This window comes from Arvicanthis niloticus, chromosome 30, assembly GCF_011762505.2.
Source record: "Arvicanthis niloticus isolate mArvNil1 chromosome 30, mArvNil1.pat.X, whole genome shotgun sequence".
Classification (NCBI taxonomy): domain Eukaryota; kingdom Metazoa; phylum Chordata; class Mammalia; order Rodentia; family Muridae; genus Arvicanthis; species Arvicanthis niloticus.
Window position 1 is genome coordinate 2653728 of NC_133438.1, and position 15475 is coordinate 2669202.

The 15475-nt window shown below is 35.8% G+C and overlaps 1 pseudogene; it reads left to right on the forward strand.

Annotated features, from left to right (window-relative positions):
- The first annotated feature begins 1178 nt into the window (after positions 1–1178).
- On the forward strand, positions 1179–3518 carry LOC143440562 (vomeronasal type-1 receptor 2-like; annotated as a pseudogene).
- Positions 3519–15475: the final 11957 nt, after the last annotated feature.

Here is a 15475-nt window from a genome sequence, read left to right on the forward strand (position 1 = left end):
ATCTTGGGTATTCCAAGCATTTGGGCTAATATCCACTTATCAGTGAGTGCTTAGCATATGTGTTCTTTTGTGATTGGGTTAGAAGTGCATACTGACAGGAGCCTGATATAGCTGTCTTCTAAGAGGCTCTCCCAGAGCCTGACAAATACAGAGACAGATGCTCTCAGCCAACCATTGAACTAATCACAGGGTCCCCAATGGAGGAGTTAGGGAAGGGACTGAAGGAGCTGAAGAGGTTTGCAGCCCCATAGGAGGAAGAAGACTATCAACCAACCAGACCCCCCCAGAGCTCCCAGGTACTAAACCACCAACAAAAGAGTACACATGAAGGGACCTATGGCTCTAGTCACATATGTAGCAAAGAATACCTTTGTCGGGCATCAATGGGAGAAGAGGATCTTGGTCCTCTAAAGGCTTGATGCCTCAGTGTAGGGGAATGCCAGGGCAGGAGGCAGGAATGGATGAATGAGTAGAGGAACACCCTCATAGAAGCAGGGGGAGGAGGGATGGAATAAGGGTTTCTGGGATAGAAAGGAGAAAAGGGATAACATTTGAAATGTAAATAAAAACAAGAAAATATGCAAATATATACATATATTTATGTATGTATACATATATACATATGTGTGTATATGTATATGCATATGTATATGAAAGGGGTGTGTTAGAAGAAAAGAAACCTGGATGCCCACAATATTTCTGGAACAACTAAGAAAAAAATATATATCATTAGAAGATGCATTTAAAAACTGAACTTAGGACACTGGAATGTAAGGTCACCAAGCAGAGATGAATGCAGCTGAAATTATGAATCTATACCCTTTATACTGTATCTCAGTCAACAGGCCTCAAGCACAAAGGTCTTGCCTGATTAGCCATGGGGCTGCCTACACTAACAACAGTGAGATATGCACAGGCATAGGATTGTTACAGAAATAAGTTAATACTGAATAAGGCTGATCCTAACTACACTTGCTGTCCCCTACCATGGAGCACTGATACAGCTGCCTGTATTGCTTGCCTAGTGAGAGATAGAGAGCACAGGACAGTGATACTATGAGGACTGGGAAATTGAGAAGTGAGTGTAATAGGGGTTTATGATGTGAAATTGAAAATCAGTAAACATATTATGTAAGAAAAATATAAAGAATCCGGAAGACCCACATGCTGTTTGACAGATGCAGGAAGAAGTGAGGTAAGACAAGAAGTTGAATAGAATTCAATTTGAACCCCAGTTTCTAGAACATGTTTGGGTATTATCTCATGGGACTTTTCATGAAGGGAGAGAAAAGCAGAGGAGGAAATGGGAGGGTATCAGTTTCAGGTTAAACCAAAGATGGCTCCAACTGAGACAAGATAAAGAACCTTTGCCCTGTTATGCGACCATAGATATATTCTGAGTAGTATATTAATTTTCTCATTCCTTATGTTTTAATTTTTAAAAAGATATATATTAATATTCTTTAAAATTAACATTTGTTGTTGTTGTTGAACTTGTTTTATTTTACATCATAACTAGAAAATCTGAGCATGTTCTGGAATTATGTTCGTTTACATGCCATGTCACTTTGTTACTGTTTTCACAGGCCAACATTACATTATCTTGAATGTTGCATTATCTATGAAACTTGATGGCTCTTCTACCTTCAATATCATACTGAGGTATATAAATGTAACTTATTCACCAGATGTAATGGTCATTTCATAGACTTACAGCTGAATAAACTCACCCTATCTAGCTCAATTTGAACTCTGACTGGATGGTTCAACTCAGCTATTCTGGAGCAAACTCCTCTCAAACCTGACTCAGTCTGACTCCTATTGCCTTCTCACTTAATTGCTCTGCCTGACCTCAAACTAACTTTTGCAATCTGTTCTAATCTTCTGACTCCTTCTTATTCTCTGGTACATTCTGTCTTTGCCTACAACCTGCCTCCGTAAAACTGTACCAGTAAAAGATCTCTCTCTCTCTCTCTCTCTCTCTCTCTCTCTCTCTCTCTCTCTCTCTCTCTCTCTCTAACATCTCTCTCCCTCTGTGTTTGTATGTGTGTGTGTACCTTCCTCTCTCAAATTTTTAATTTCTTGTGCCATTCTTATGAAAGTTCAGTGCATCCTATCTTATTTATTCACTGACTCAACACTTAGTCTATATCTGAATTAGATGTCACTTCTGAACATGGCTGTTTCCTTATACAAATTAAGTTGAAATACAATGTTTGAGATTGAAGGTATATTCTCAGGGCTTGTTTGTATTCCAGCCAGATGAATTACATGTGTATCATTCCACCTGGATCACACAGACCCAGAAGGTCTTTTGTTGTGATCCTCTGCCCAAGCATCCATATTGCTGAATAAAAATTCCTATCCAAAAGTATTAAGCAATATCACTATACCATAAACTGAAATTAACTACTCCTATCAAATGTTTTTGGAAGAGGTCTTTTTACGTGCTGTAGGATGACCTTGAATTCCTGAGCTTTAAGGACTCTGTTTTGCCCTTTTAATAGCTACATGAATAAAGGTTCTCTCTTTCTTCACAAGCTACAAGTATTTGTTTTTTATTCATTTTGAGCAGAGAAATACCCATGGCCATAATCTCAAGGAATTTGTATAGTATAGAAGCACACAAGAGACTTCTTGAATCTGGCTATCAGAATCATTTGTTTATCACAAACTACTATTGTATACTATTGTTTATACTCCTACTGTATTCTGGGAAATCTCTCTCTTATTTTTTTCTATCTAGTCCTTTACTAGAGACAATGCACATTAAAAAACCCACAGGTTTGATTCTCATGCACATAATAGCATCCAATGCCATGATCATTCATTCTCTCTTTAGGAGTGGCCCACACAATATCAGGTTTGGACTGAAGCAGTTCTTGAATGCTTTTGCATGGTTTTAAGAGGAGTGTATCTATTGGTACCAGCTGCTTTTGGAGTGTTTGCCAGACCATGACAATCAGCCCTGGAGAATCCTGTTGGAAGAATCAAAACGTCAAAGCTGGGAACTGTATTGGCTGCTCCATTACCATTCTATGGGTCTTCTACATGTTGATATATTTCATTTCCTCTCTCCAGACACTTAAAAATTGGAATAGCAAAAATGTGACAAGAGAACTAAATTTTGGATACTGTTCTATTGTAGGGCATAATGAAATCAGTGAGTTACTCTATGGAGCATTAGAAGTATGCCCTGAAGTCTTGCTTTCTGTGATGATAGCCTGTTCCAGAGGGTTCATAGTTGTCATTCTATACAGACACAATCAGAGATCCATAGCACTTATGGTTCTAGTAGAAGCTTCCCTGAGTCCAGAGCCACCCAGAATATTTTGGCCCTTGTATCTACCTTTCTATCTTTTTATACTCTCTCTTCCATCTTATGAGGCTGCATTGCATTATTATATAATTATAATTGGTGGCTTGTAAGCATCAATCTCTTCATTTCCCTGTGTTTTCTATATTTTGGACCCTTTGTTCTTATGAAAACGTCTTCCATTTTGTCCAGGCTTAAATGATCTGCATAAGAAATAAAAATCATTTAGTCTTATGTCAAGTTTTACAATGACATGTTTGGAGTGGTATCCAGTTTTTTACTTACCCATTACCTTAAAGTTCAATTCAGAAGGTAGATACAGCACCTTGCCTTTGTAAGATTAACATAAATGAGGATGGGAGTTTCTTCAGCACAGCATCTTAGCCAAATGGGTGATTTTATAGATGCCTTGATTTTCCTAAACTCTTACTGCAAAGAAGCTGACAAATGTGGCTGTCCATGAACTTGTGCTTCTGGGGACACTTGTTCAGTCACAGCTGCTTCCACCTGCACACGTATCAAAAAACTTCTTGTCCATAATTTCTCCAATAGATTATTTGTAGTTGTTGGACAAAATTCCTTATGGGTTGCTAAGAACTTTTAGTAGCAGTTACCATCACCATTTGCCAGGAAGAAAAGCATATCTCCTAGCCTCTTAGCCAAACAAAAACAAGACAAACTTATGTTTTCTACTTTGTACAAAATCATTGGAAATCAAAACTTGTTTCAATGTCATCCTGAGTTTGGCTTGATAGTATTTTAGGGAGAACTTTTACATCTATTTTGGTCTGTAATTTTCATTTTTCTTGTACATTTTCCTGATTTGAATATCTGGGTACTCCTGGTTTCATCAAAACAATACAATGTTTCTTTTCTATCTGGGTACTCCTGGTTTCATCAAAACAATTTAAAGTTGCCTTTACTTTTCTCTTCTTCCCCTGTCCTACTGAATTGAGTACTATTGGTATTAGTTATTAGAAAGTTCTTCCGGAAATTCATCTGGGCATGAGTTCTTTTTAGGTGATACAATGTTTAAGAAATATTGCTTCACTCTTCTCAAAAATTAGGTTTCCATATTTTTGTCAGTTTCTTTCCAGTTTCTCTATTTTGTTTTATAGGTTTGACTGTTCATTTTATCAGCAATATCAAGTCAATTTTAACAATATAGTGTTTAAGTGGATTATGAGGTCATGTGTTATGATCTTACAGGTTTGTTCTTAACACTTAGAATTACCTTAGCTATTTGTAGACATTTGTGATGTCATATTAATTATAGTTGTGTTTGAATTCACTTGTAAATTATGACACCAGAATTTTGGCAGTATAATTTTGAAAAAAAAAATTCCCTTTTACTGAAAGGAGATTTGTTTTCTCTTATAATGAATTTTGAGTGTTGTTTTCCATCCTGGTGTTCCTTACAACTCTGTCTCAGTCTCCTCCAATCTGGACTTTTATTATTTATGCATCTAATCTGAAAATAAACAGGTTTCTAAGGGGTAATAACAAAATAAAATCAGATAAATAAAAAGTTAATGCATCAGAATTAGAGAAAGCAATGAAAGAGAAGAAAAAAAATAGACTAGGAAAAGGGATGAAACCCAGAAACTCCCTTCTATAAATTTTGAGAGCCAATCCACGCAGTCACATGCTCAGCACTGTAGAAAGAAACCTCTGTGGTCTCCCTTTCATCTCTATTTCCATCCTCAATGATTCTTAAAGATCTTCTTCCCCATCCTCCTCACCACAAGGTATGGCAATATCCAAGCCTCCAAAACCAGCAGATATTCAGTGGGAACACAAAAACTAAACAGAAATTGGAGGAAAATTAGGCTTACGGAAATGTTCACCACTCGTTTCCCCTCCCCCAAACCCAATTTCTCAATCTGACCTTAGTGCTCCCACAGAACACCAGATCCAGTCTTCTTCCTCTTACCTCTTCCATCTAGTTTTGATCCCATAGAATATGTACTGCTAACTTCAATGCATCATTCATCACTTTATGCCAGCCCTCAACTGAAGCAGGCAACCCTTGCTATCCCACAGGTCATTCCTACCAGAAAACCAGGTTTGTTACCTATGAACCTTTTCTACTTCGTTTGTCCCCCATGATACACCCACAGTCTCATCATAAGCTCTGCATCAAAACACCCGCAGCAGTCTTCCCTGCCTCCCTGCTCAAATCTTATTTGGATATCATGGGTCTTCTGATTCTAATATCCTCCCAAACTTGTGGCTTTTATCCTAACCTATAACCTAAGCCAGTACCCTTTTAAAAGACAAGAGCTATTTCCCCTCATCAAGTACATTGAAGGCAAATTCACAGCTCACCTACTGCTTCAGAGACTGAATTATCTCAGAGTCATCTATCTATGAGTCTATTCCAGGAAACATGCTTCAGACTCTCTTTCCTCTATTATCACATCTACAACAGATTGCAAAGAGCTTTCCCTCCAGCCTATTTGCATACTTTACATGCATCTGTATACTTTGATCATCACCATTTGTTGAAGATTCTTTCATCTACTTCATCTACTGTGCTTCTCATTTTTTTAAAATCAAAAAGTATCCAGAAGTGTGGTGATTTATGTTTATATATGGGTCTTCTATTTAATTATATTGATTACTGTCTCTAATTTTGTGCCAATAATTTGCTGTTTTTGTTACTATGCTTCTGTAATACAACTTGAAATTGAGTATGTTTATATTTGCATCAGTTCTTTTACTGTTCAGATTTTTTTTTTCTGTTTCCATATAAAGATGAAGAGTATCCTTTTTACATTTGTGAAGAAATGTGTTAGAATTTGGTGGGGATTGCCTTGATTCTGTATATTGCTTTTGGTAAGACGAACATATATACTGTGCTATTCCTACTGACACACGAACATAGATCTTAAAATCTTCTGATATTTTCTTCTACTTCTTTTATCATGCAAGATTTTACCTGTTTTGTTAGAGTTACCTCAAGATATTTTATGTTATTTGAAGACCCTGTGAAAGGCCTATTTCCCTTGTGCCTCTTAAGGTATATTCCAATGATTTTCTGATTTACCTTAGATCTGTTGTTGTGTACCATTTTGTTTTCTCATTCTGTAAATTTGGATATTATCTAATTTTTAAAAAAAAAGTTAAAAAGAGCATGATTTTGTGATATACAGGGATATATCCCCCCTTTTTATTTGATAAAGATATTGTTTTAAAGTTCCATGGACCCCTACCACAATAACTTGTCCTTGAGGATTATATATAATGAATCCCAGTAGTATGGGTAATATTAAATTGTAGAGAAAATGTCTCAAATGCTTGACTCTAATAGCCAGTTCCATTATGTGTTTTTTTTTATTGGATATTTTATTTATTTACCTTTCAGATGTTATCCCCTTTCCCTATTATGCCCCATACCACTCATACCATGCACCATCCTCCTACTTCTATGAGGGTGTGCCCCCAGTCATGCACCCATTCCTGCCTTCTTATCCTCAGATTCCCCCTATACTGGGGCATAAAGCCTATATGGGACCAAGGCCCTTCTCTCCCATTGATGCTGGACAAGGCCATCCTCAACTACATATACAGCTGAAACCATGAGTTCCCCCATGTGTGTTCCCAGGCTGGTGATTTAGACCCTGAGAGTTCAGTTTTTTTGGTACTGTTGCTCTACCCATGGGGCCACCAGCCCCTTCAGCTCCTTCAGTCTTCTCTCTAACTTCTCTATTGGGGACCGAATGATCAGGTCAATGGGTAGATGTGAGCATCTGCCTCTAGATATGTCAGGTTCTGGCAGAGCCTATAAGGAGACAGGTATATCAGGCTCCTGTCAACATGTACTTCCTGTCATCTACATTGTTTTTAAAATTTGTTTTTAATGGCTGAGTAGTACTCCCTTGTGTGAATGTACCACATTTTCTGTATCCATTTATCTGTTGAAAAACATCTGAATTCTCTCCAACTTCTGGCTATTATAAATAAGGCTGCTATGAACATAGTGGAGCATGTCTCCTTTTCATATGTAGGAGCATCTTTTGGGTATATGCCCAGGTGTGGCATAGCTGGGTACTCAGGACCTATGTCCAAATTTCTGAGGAATCACCAAATAGATTTCCAGACTGGTTGTACCAGCTGGCAAACCCACCAACAATGGAGAAGTGTTCCTCTTTCTCCACATCCTCACCCAGCATCTGCTGTCACTAGTGTTTTTCTCTTAGCCATTCTGACTGGTGTGAGGTCGAATCCCAGGGTTGTTGTGATTTGCTTTTCCCTGATGACTACGGAGGTTCCACATTTCTTTAGTTGCTTTTTGGTCAGAGATACTACAGGACGCTATTAAATTTGTTACATTTGTGTGGTTTTTTATTTTGGTTCTTAATTTGTTGTTGTTGTTGTTTTTTATCTGTTGAGATTTGCTTTGTATCTGATTACATGTTCAGTTACACAGAAAGTTCCAAGAGATGCTGAGAAGAATATTTATTCTGTCTTTGAAAGAAATGTTTGGCAAATACCTGTTATGTTGATTTGATTTATTTCAGTTATCACTATCTTATCTGATTATGTCTACATGACCTATTTCTCAGAGCACTGAAATACCTCACTATCATTCTCTGAAGATTAGTGCATGATTTATACTGTAGGTACCATTATCTTTACAAACTTGGGTGCCTTTAAAATTGATTCATAGATAACATAAATTGAGGTGTCATGTTAGTGCACTTCTTGGCATTTATGTACTGTTCTTCTCTACTCCTCATGATCAGTTTTAGTTCGAATTCTATTTTGTCAGATACTGAAATGGCTACACCAAGTTGCTTTCAGAGTCCATTTTCTTAGAATTTCTTTTTCTATTCTTTTATATGAAGGGGCTATCTGTCCTTGAAGTTAAGATGATTTTCTTGTATGCAGCAGAAGACTGGCTCTTGGTTTTGCATTTATTTTATTATTTGTCTTTTAACTGTGGCATTGATATTGTTTATGTTGAGATAAATCACTGTTCATTGTTATTTGTGTCGGTGTGTATTATTTCTCTTACTTTGATTTATTTTTCTGGTATTATTTACTACTTGAGTTTTCTTGGCTGTAATTATCTTCCTTTGATTGGAGTTTTTCTTCTATCATTTTCTGTAGGGTAAGATTTGTAATGAGATATCACTTAAATTTGTTTTTTATTTTTGTGGAAGTTCTTATTTTCTCCATTTATTGTGGTTACAATTCTTAGTAGGCACAGTAATCTGGGCTGGCATATATGGTTCTTAAGAGTTTGTAGCACTTCCTATGTTTGTATCACATCTGTTCATTCCCTTCCAACTTTTAGAGACTCCATTGAGAAACTCCATCTTACTATAATAGTCCTTTACTTTACTTAAACTTCTTACTTGGTGCTTTTAAAATTCCTCATTATTTCTATATGTTTATTATTTTGAATATTATGTATCCAAAAGACTTTTTTTCCTTGTCCAGTCTCTCTGGTGTTCTGTATGTTTCTTTTACCTTAATGGACATTTTATATTTTGATTAGAAAATTTTTCTTTTATGCTTTTATTTTTTTAATACATTCTGTACCTTATAGCTGAATTTCTTCTCTTTCCACTATGCATATTATTCTTAGACTTTCATCTTCTCATAGTGTGCCAGATTTTCTAGATATTTTTCTTCCAAAGTTTTTAAAAAGATATATCACATTCTTTGACTTATGAATTCATTTTTTGTGTAGTGTCTTTAACACCTGATATTATCTCTTATATATTTTTTTATCTTGTTGTGGTGGAGGTTGCTTCTGCGGTGTCTGTTTGAGTTTTTACTCAAACAGAGTAAATTTCGAGATTTCACTCAGTTTGGGCATATTTATTGATTCCATTTCCATTCTCAGATCTGGAACTCCTTTTTGCATTTCCATCCAATGCTGTACATTCATAGATTTCTTTAAGAGATTTATTCATTTCTTCCTTAAGGACCTCTATCATATTTATAAAAAGTATTTTGTGACACATTCTGTACTTTAGCTAGGTTGGAACACTCAGGGCCAACTGTGGTAGGGTTGCTGGGCTCTAGTGGTGACATATTGTCCTGAATGTTATTGATTGTGTTTTTACACTGACATTTTTGCATCTGGGTTTTGGAAATTATTATTCAAGTTATTGATATCTGGTATAATCTTTGTTGGGTAGATGTGTTTTTTCTTGGTTTCTATATCCTCTCTAGCTTTTATGGGAGTGTGTTAGCTATGTAATGCCTTTTAAGAATATTCTTCTAGGGTATTAATAGGTCTGGCAATGTGGATACAAAGTAAAGTATCTACGAAGGTACTGGGATTTGAAATTTAGAAATGGGAATGGACTAAGAGAGAAGAAGTTCTGAGAAATCAAAAAGCAGGTGTTTTACAACAATTTATTAATCCCCTGGTATTTAGTATAATAATGGCTACAATTTTTTTTAATTGTTTTTGCTCTAGGCGGGCAAATTATGCTTGATGCTAGAACCCTATCAACTACCTAAAAACATTGAGGTCATAGAATATAAAAGAGAATCTTCTGCTACAACCTGATGAAACCAGCATGATTGCTAACTATTTTGCAAATATTTATCCTTATCTCATAGATAGATAGATAGATAGATAGATAGATAGATAGATACAAACAAGAGGTAGAACAATAGATGTAGAACATTAGTGGAAATTACAACAGATCAAAATGCCAAAACAAGAATCCATGTGTTGCCCAGCCCCACCTGATACAACATGACCACTGCACAGAGGCTCAGAAATTATAGTGAAAGATAAGTTGGAAACACTGGAAGTGCCAGAAGAACAGGAGGTTTGCTATGAGAACGCATCTCCTAGAAATGTTAGAGAAGATACATACATGAAGACTTATCACTGTGGCTTCATATAAAAACCTGAACAAAGACAGACATGGTAACATGGACAGGGTGAATATAATGAGACTCAAACACAGACAAAGAATTAGAGACGAAGGAATGTTGAGATTGAGATTGGGAGAAATATTTTTTTCCAGAGAAGAGACTCTCAATTGGTCAAACAATATCAAATGGTTATTCCTGATTAATACATACAAAGTAATACTTTATGGAGCAAGCAAGTTGTATTTACACACACATACATACATATAGCATATACATAAACATACACACATATAGCATAGGCATAAGCATATCCAGAGGGATGAGAGATTATGAATTTGAGAAAGATTTAGCAATGTACATTAAAAGGAATGTAGGGAAAATAGAAGGGGCAGTTAATGAAGTGATAACTGAATTTCGAAAAATAATATATTTTTAAAATCTTAAGAAGTTTTATTTTGCTACACGATAGATATGTTTCCTGAGAACATTTTTATTCCATCACTCTATAATTAATTTGTATTACATTACATTAAATGTTCTAATGATCTCCAATGCTAACTGGGATAGATGGTTTTCCTTTTACTTTGATTGCAATAGATATTCTTTTCAAATTTGCATCTGCTTAATACAATAAAATGAGACCAGCTATGTGTTTGAATCATAAGAAATAAATTGAAGACAACCAAGAACAATGCCAATATTCTGTACGATATTAATAACTGAATCCTAGAACATGGGAAATATTAAGGTGATAGACACCTAGGAGCTTTATCCATGCTGGGTATTGTCCACAATGCTAGAAGTGATTGTAAATCTTACTCAGGTTACCCAGGTGTGAACCCTGAGAGCTATAAAAACAATAACCCTGATGTAATACTCTCGTGACCATCCTGCAATTAACTGACCATTTTTTGAAGAATTGAAAACTCAGTTCACAAGACAGAACACTTCCCTTGCCCCATATTTAAAGTCAAAAACATGTGGTTAGAGTGTACATAGACCCTGTGTTAATCTCGGGGAATGAGAGTAAAGACCAACAACTCAAATATTGACTGAATAAGCTTTTTACAGAAAAGCTAATCCAAGGGCTGTCTCCAATAATGTGAAACTCAGGAGAACAGCCATAAGTTAACTTTTTAGGCTCCTTTTACAGGGCAAAACCATAAACTGGAGGTTTTCAGAAGGAATCTGGCAACATAGGAACTTGGCAATATAAGTACAAAATTAGATAATAATTTAAGTTTATTTGGCAGAAGATCTTGTGGTCTGAAGAAGCATGAAGGTCAAGGCACACTCAGGATATGGAACAAGTAATATTGTAGGAAACAGACAGATGACTCATATTAAACATAATGAAATTATGTTGAACTGGTAACAAGATGATTTAAAATGAGTCAGGTTGGTTAATCACCTGAGACCAACCTAAAAGTGCTATTCTATCAAAAGGACACAGTAATAAACTGGCCTGTACACTCTTGTATTTATAACCAGAGGTTAGTACATCTCTCAGGCATCACTAAAGAAGCTTTTTTTTGGCATTCTATTGTGATTAACATGAAGGTCCACATTCATTCAGGGTAGTGAGAATAAGAGACTATGAAATGTCCAGGTAAAATATGGACCATCTATATCAAACCTCTTTCTTGCAAGACTCAGGGGTCATTATGAAAGAAGAGGAAGAAGAATATTAGAGATTTTCTGGTTGTAGATGATTCCAAGTAAATATGTTTTGTCCAGACAGAGCAGAGGTCTTACACATGTGAATTCACTTCTTATGACTCTATGGTCAAATCTGCACAAGATCAACCTTGAAAAACTCCCAGCTGAACGGAGAGTGTCAGGATGCTCCATGTCAAGCTGATGAGATAATTGTCACAGATGGTTTCCAGGAGAAGTGTCAGTTTCCTTAGGATTTCAACCTCTTAGAAACTAACTATACTTCCATAGATGCCCCTGCCCTAGGCACATACTAGCATCAATGAGTAGAAACAATGACTTGTTCATATTAATATTTTGAGAAACAAATAAAATTTGGAAGGAATTCTGGTAGGTAGTTAAGACAGGAATTAGAAATAACCATTTTTAGACTTGATTAAAACTCATATTCTTCAAACACTCAAATATTTTTATTATTAAATGCGGTAAATCCTAAAAACATATTATGTTGTTTAGTGTTGGAAGAAGTCTGTTAAGACTGGAATCGACAAAGAGACTTGTCTAACCTTCATATGAATCTGCCTCAAAGTTTCTAGCACCTTTCACAGGACTCACAGTCAGCCTTCAGGATCAGGATAATACAATAATTTCTTAAAACATCTCCCCCCTTTAGAAAAATTCACAAGAAACTTTCTCTAATGTGTCTTTGTTAACAGCTGGAAAACATTTAAAGATGATCTTGCCTTTCAAAGCCAGTGCTGTCATTGCCACTACAGGTGAAATGAAAATTGCATTTCTGGAGGGAGGTGAGATCACAGAGTCATAACCCTCTAACACAGGCTTGAGCTGACTTTCTTACAGATCTGATTATTAATGAGTCTGGGTCTCCTTAATGAACTCCAGTGTTCTGAAGAGGCAAGAAGCCAGGTTTGTACTTTGTATTTCTGAGTGGCAGAGACAGCAATTAAAAGAATCCTGCATAAGTGCTCAGACCTGTTAATAGGAACCTGATACAGAAACAGATCTGTGGAACAATGAACACCCAAGAATAATTTCATAACTATGAGGTCATTGAAAAGTTACAAGTGTTTCTAATCACAGGCCAGTCCCTGTCATTTCCGCCATTAAGTATAACTGTGGGTTACACCAGGGTGATGTAGCCTGTCCTTCAATGTGCTGAAGGATTGTAGTAATAATTCAAAGTGAAAACTCAAGTTGCTTTACATGATGTGTAGACTATCTTTGAGGTAATATTTTCGTTGTTTAACTCATGATGGATTCATACCTTTCAAAACACTAGAATGGGAATATAAGTAGCACAGAATCCTGGGAAATGAGGAGTGTTAATATTTTTGTGGACTGAAAACTATTCTTATGTGACACTATAATTCAGTTACAGAGGCAGTAAATGAGTCTATTGAATGACCATTGGCATACTGACTTTAGAATCCTCTTCATCTTGATTGTAGGAAGACAACAAGGAAGGGAAGATGCAGTATTCATGTTTAGAAATGACAGCCACAGAAAGTGTCTTGAATTATTTTACCTGGATTAATCATACCCTCATATTAAGCACAAAATCATAACATAATGGAACAGAGGCCCTTGGGCATGATATCCCAAAGTTCTATTGCTCAGATAAATTTGCTCTCACACTTATTTCTGTGTCTCAATGGACAATGTTTAAGTTTTCTCATTCTTCAGATTGTACTTTTTTCCATTGCATGCATCTCCTCTATTGAATGCATTATAAATTTTATTATAATAGAGTCATAAATATAGAACTTAGTTAGTAACAAGGTGTGTGCTGCAAATCTTTAATCTCAGCATTTGAGAGGCAGAGACAATCAGATCTTTTTGACTTTGAGGCCAACATGGTTTACAAGTGAGTTTCAGGACAGCTAGAACTACATATGAGACCCCCATCAGGAGAAAAATACATTTTAAAAAGCAAATGCATGCTGAATTCTAAAGGAAATATTTTAGTGACTAAACTTTCGTTGCATGGTATTATTTGTTAAAGATACGTTCATATTTCATGTAGCATTTTATACAGGGTAATAGTATTAATAATTCTTCTGTACTTCCTTCTATAGCCTTGGCCTCTATAATGACAGTAATCCATATTCCTAGTAGTATATTAAATATCAAGCCCACCTTGTGTTTCTGAAATCAACCTGAGATATGGGACATCCTTCAGTCAGGGCAGACCACACTGAGAACACTGAATTTTATTAAAAGCTCAAAAGCATAAGCATTTGTTATTATCCTATGAAATATACCTTTATGTTATAGTTAGAAGTTATTTGTAAAATAATTAATGTATCAATTTTTATGTTCTGTCTGTGTATGTTTTCCCTGGAAGTATGTATGTATACTTTGAGAATGCAGTACCTGCAGAGGCCAGTAGAGTGTCAGAACTCATGGATCTGAAGTTATAATCAGTTCTGGGCCACCATGTGGGTGATAGGAACCAAACCCTGCTTCTTTGCAATGACAGAAAGTGTTCTTTACCATTGAGCCATCTCTCTAGATCCACAATGAAAACTTTTTGCTTCAAAAAATAAATAATAAAATATCGACAAAGTGAACAAAATGTCAAGCAAAGAAAACAAACTCTATGGAAGGCTGTAGTGTCTTTGAGGGCATCTCTCATGGCTTTGTAAGCACAGACAGAGGTGACACTCTGCCACACTGTCCATGTCCAAGTTCTTCAAGTATCCACTCTGTCTTTAAGCACTTGTTTGAATTAAAGTGTCACTTACCCTTTGTTTTTCTAAGTTCATGTCTTGGCTGTGAAAGTAATGCCATTGTCCACATCCTACAGTTATAAATATCAGAAAAAGTGTCAAGCTGAGAGGATAGCAACTTATAAATTGCCACTGTTGTCTTTTCCATCCTCATCAATGTTTCAGGGTAGCTAGATTGTCATCAATTGTCTAGAAATGTGCATAGCCTCTCAGTAAGCCAACATCTCCAGGTAAATGAAACTGAAAAAGCTTCCAAGACTGTTGGGTTTTCACATGTCCCCTACTGGAAAATGTGCATCCTAGACTACATCATAGTTCCTACATAAATGATCATCAGCTAAAGCAGCAACAGCACAAAGAAAGGACATGTGTGATACTGTATTGATGAACATTTTAATTAACTCACACCTCAGTATCATTTTTCACAATAATGGAGAATATGTCTTTGGATATTGGTCTCAAACTGATTCCTTGAGTTTATGTGCAGACACCACCTGCCATTACTTCAAAATCGTAAAGCATACTCAATTTCTTTATTTTTTCTGATTTTTTCGTTTTCAATTAAGGAAAAAAAAACCTCATAATCATACATCTCTTAGGAATTTCACAAGTAAAACATGACTTGGAAACAAATACAAATAAATAAAAACAACTTGGAATAAATACGTTAATATTTTCAAGGGTCTATGGTTATACAAAATTCTATGTATTCTGTGTCTATATTGATTAATTATTCCTAGGTTGTTATTGAGGATATATGGGTGATATGCAGTTGAAAACTGGCAAGATAATTACTAGATTGCTAATTCTACTTTTCTTCTATGATGCAACAAAATTAATTTTTAGTGTTATTCTAAGGTCTCAGGTTATTGGCATGTAGGTTTGCATTCGTTTTATGTAAGAA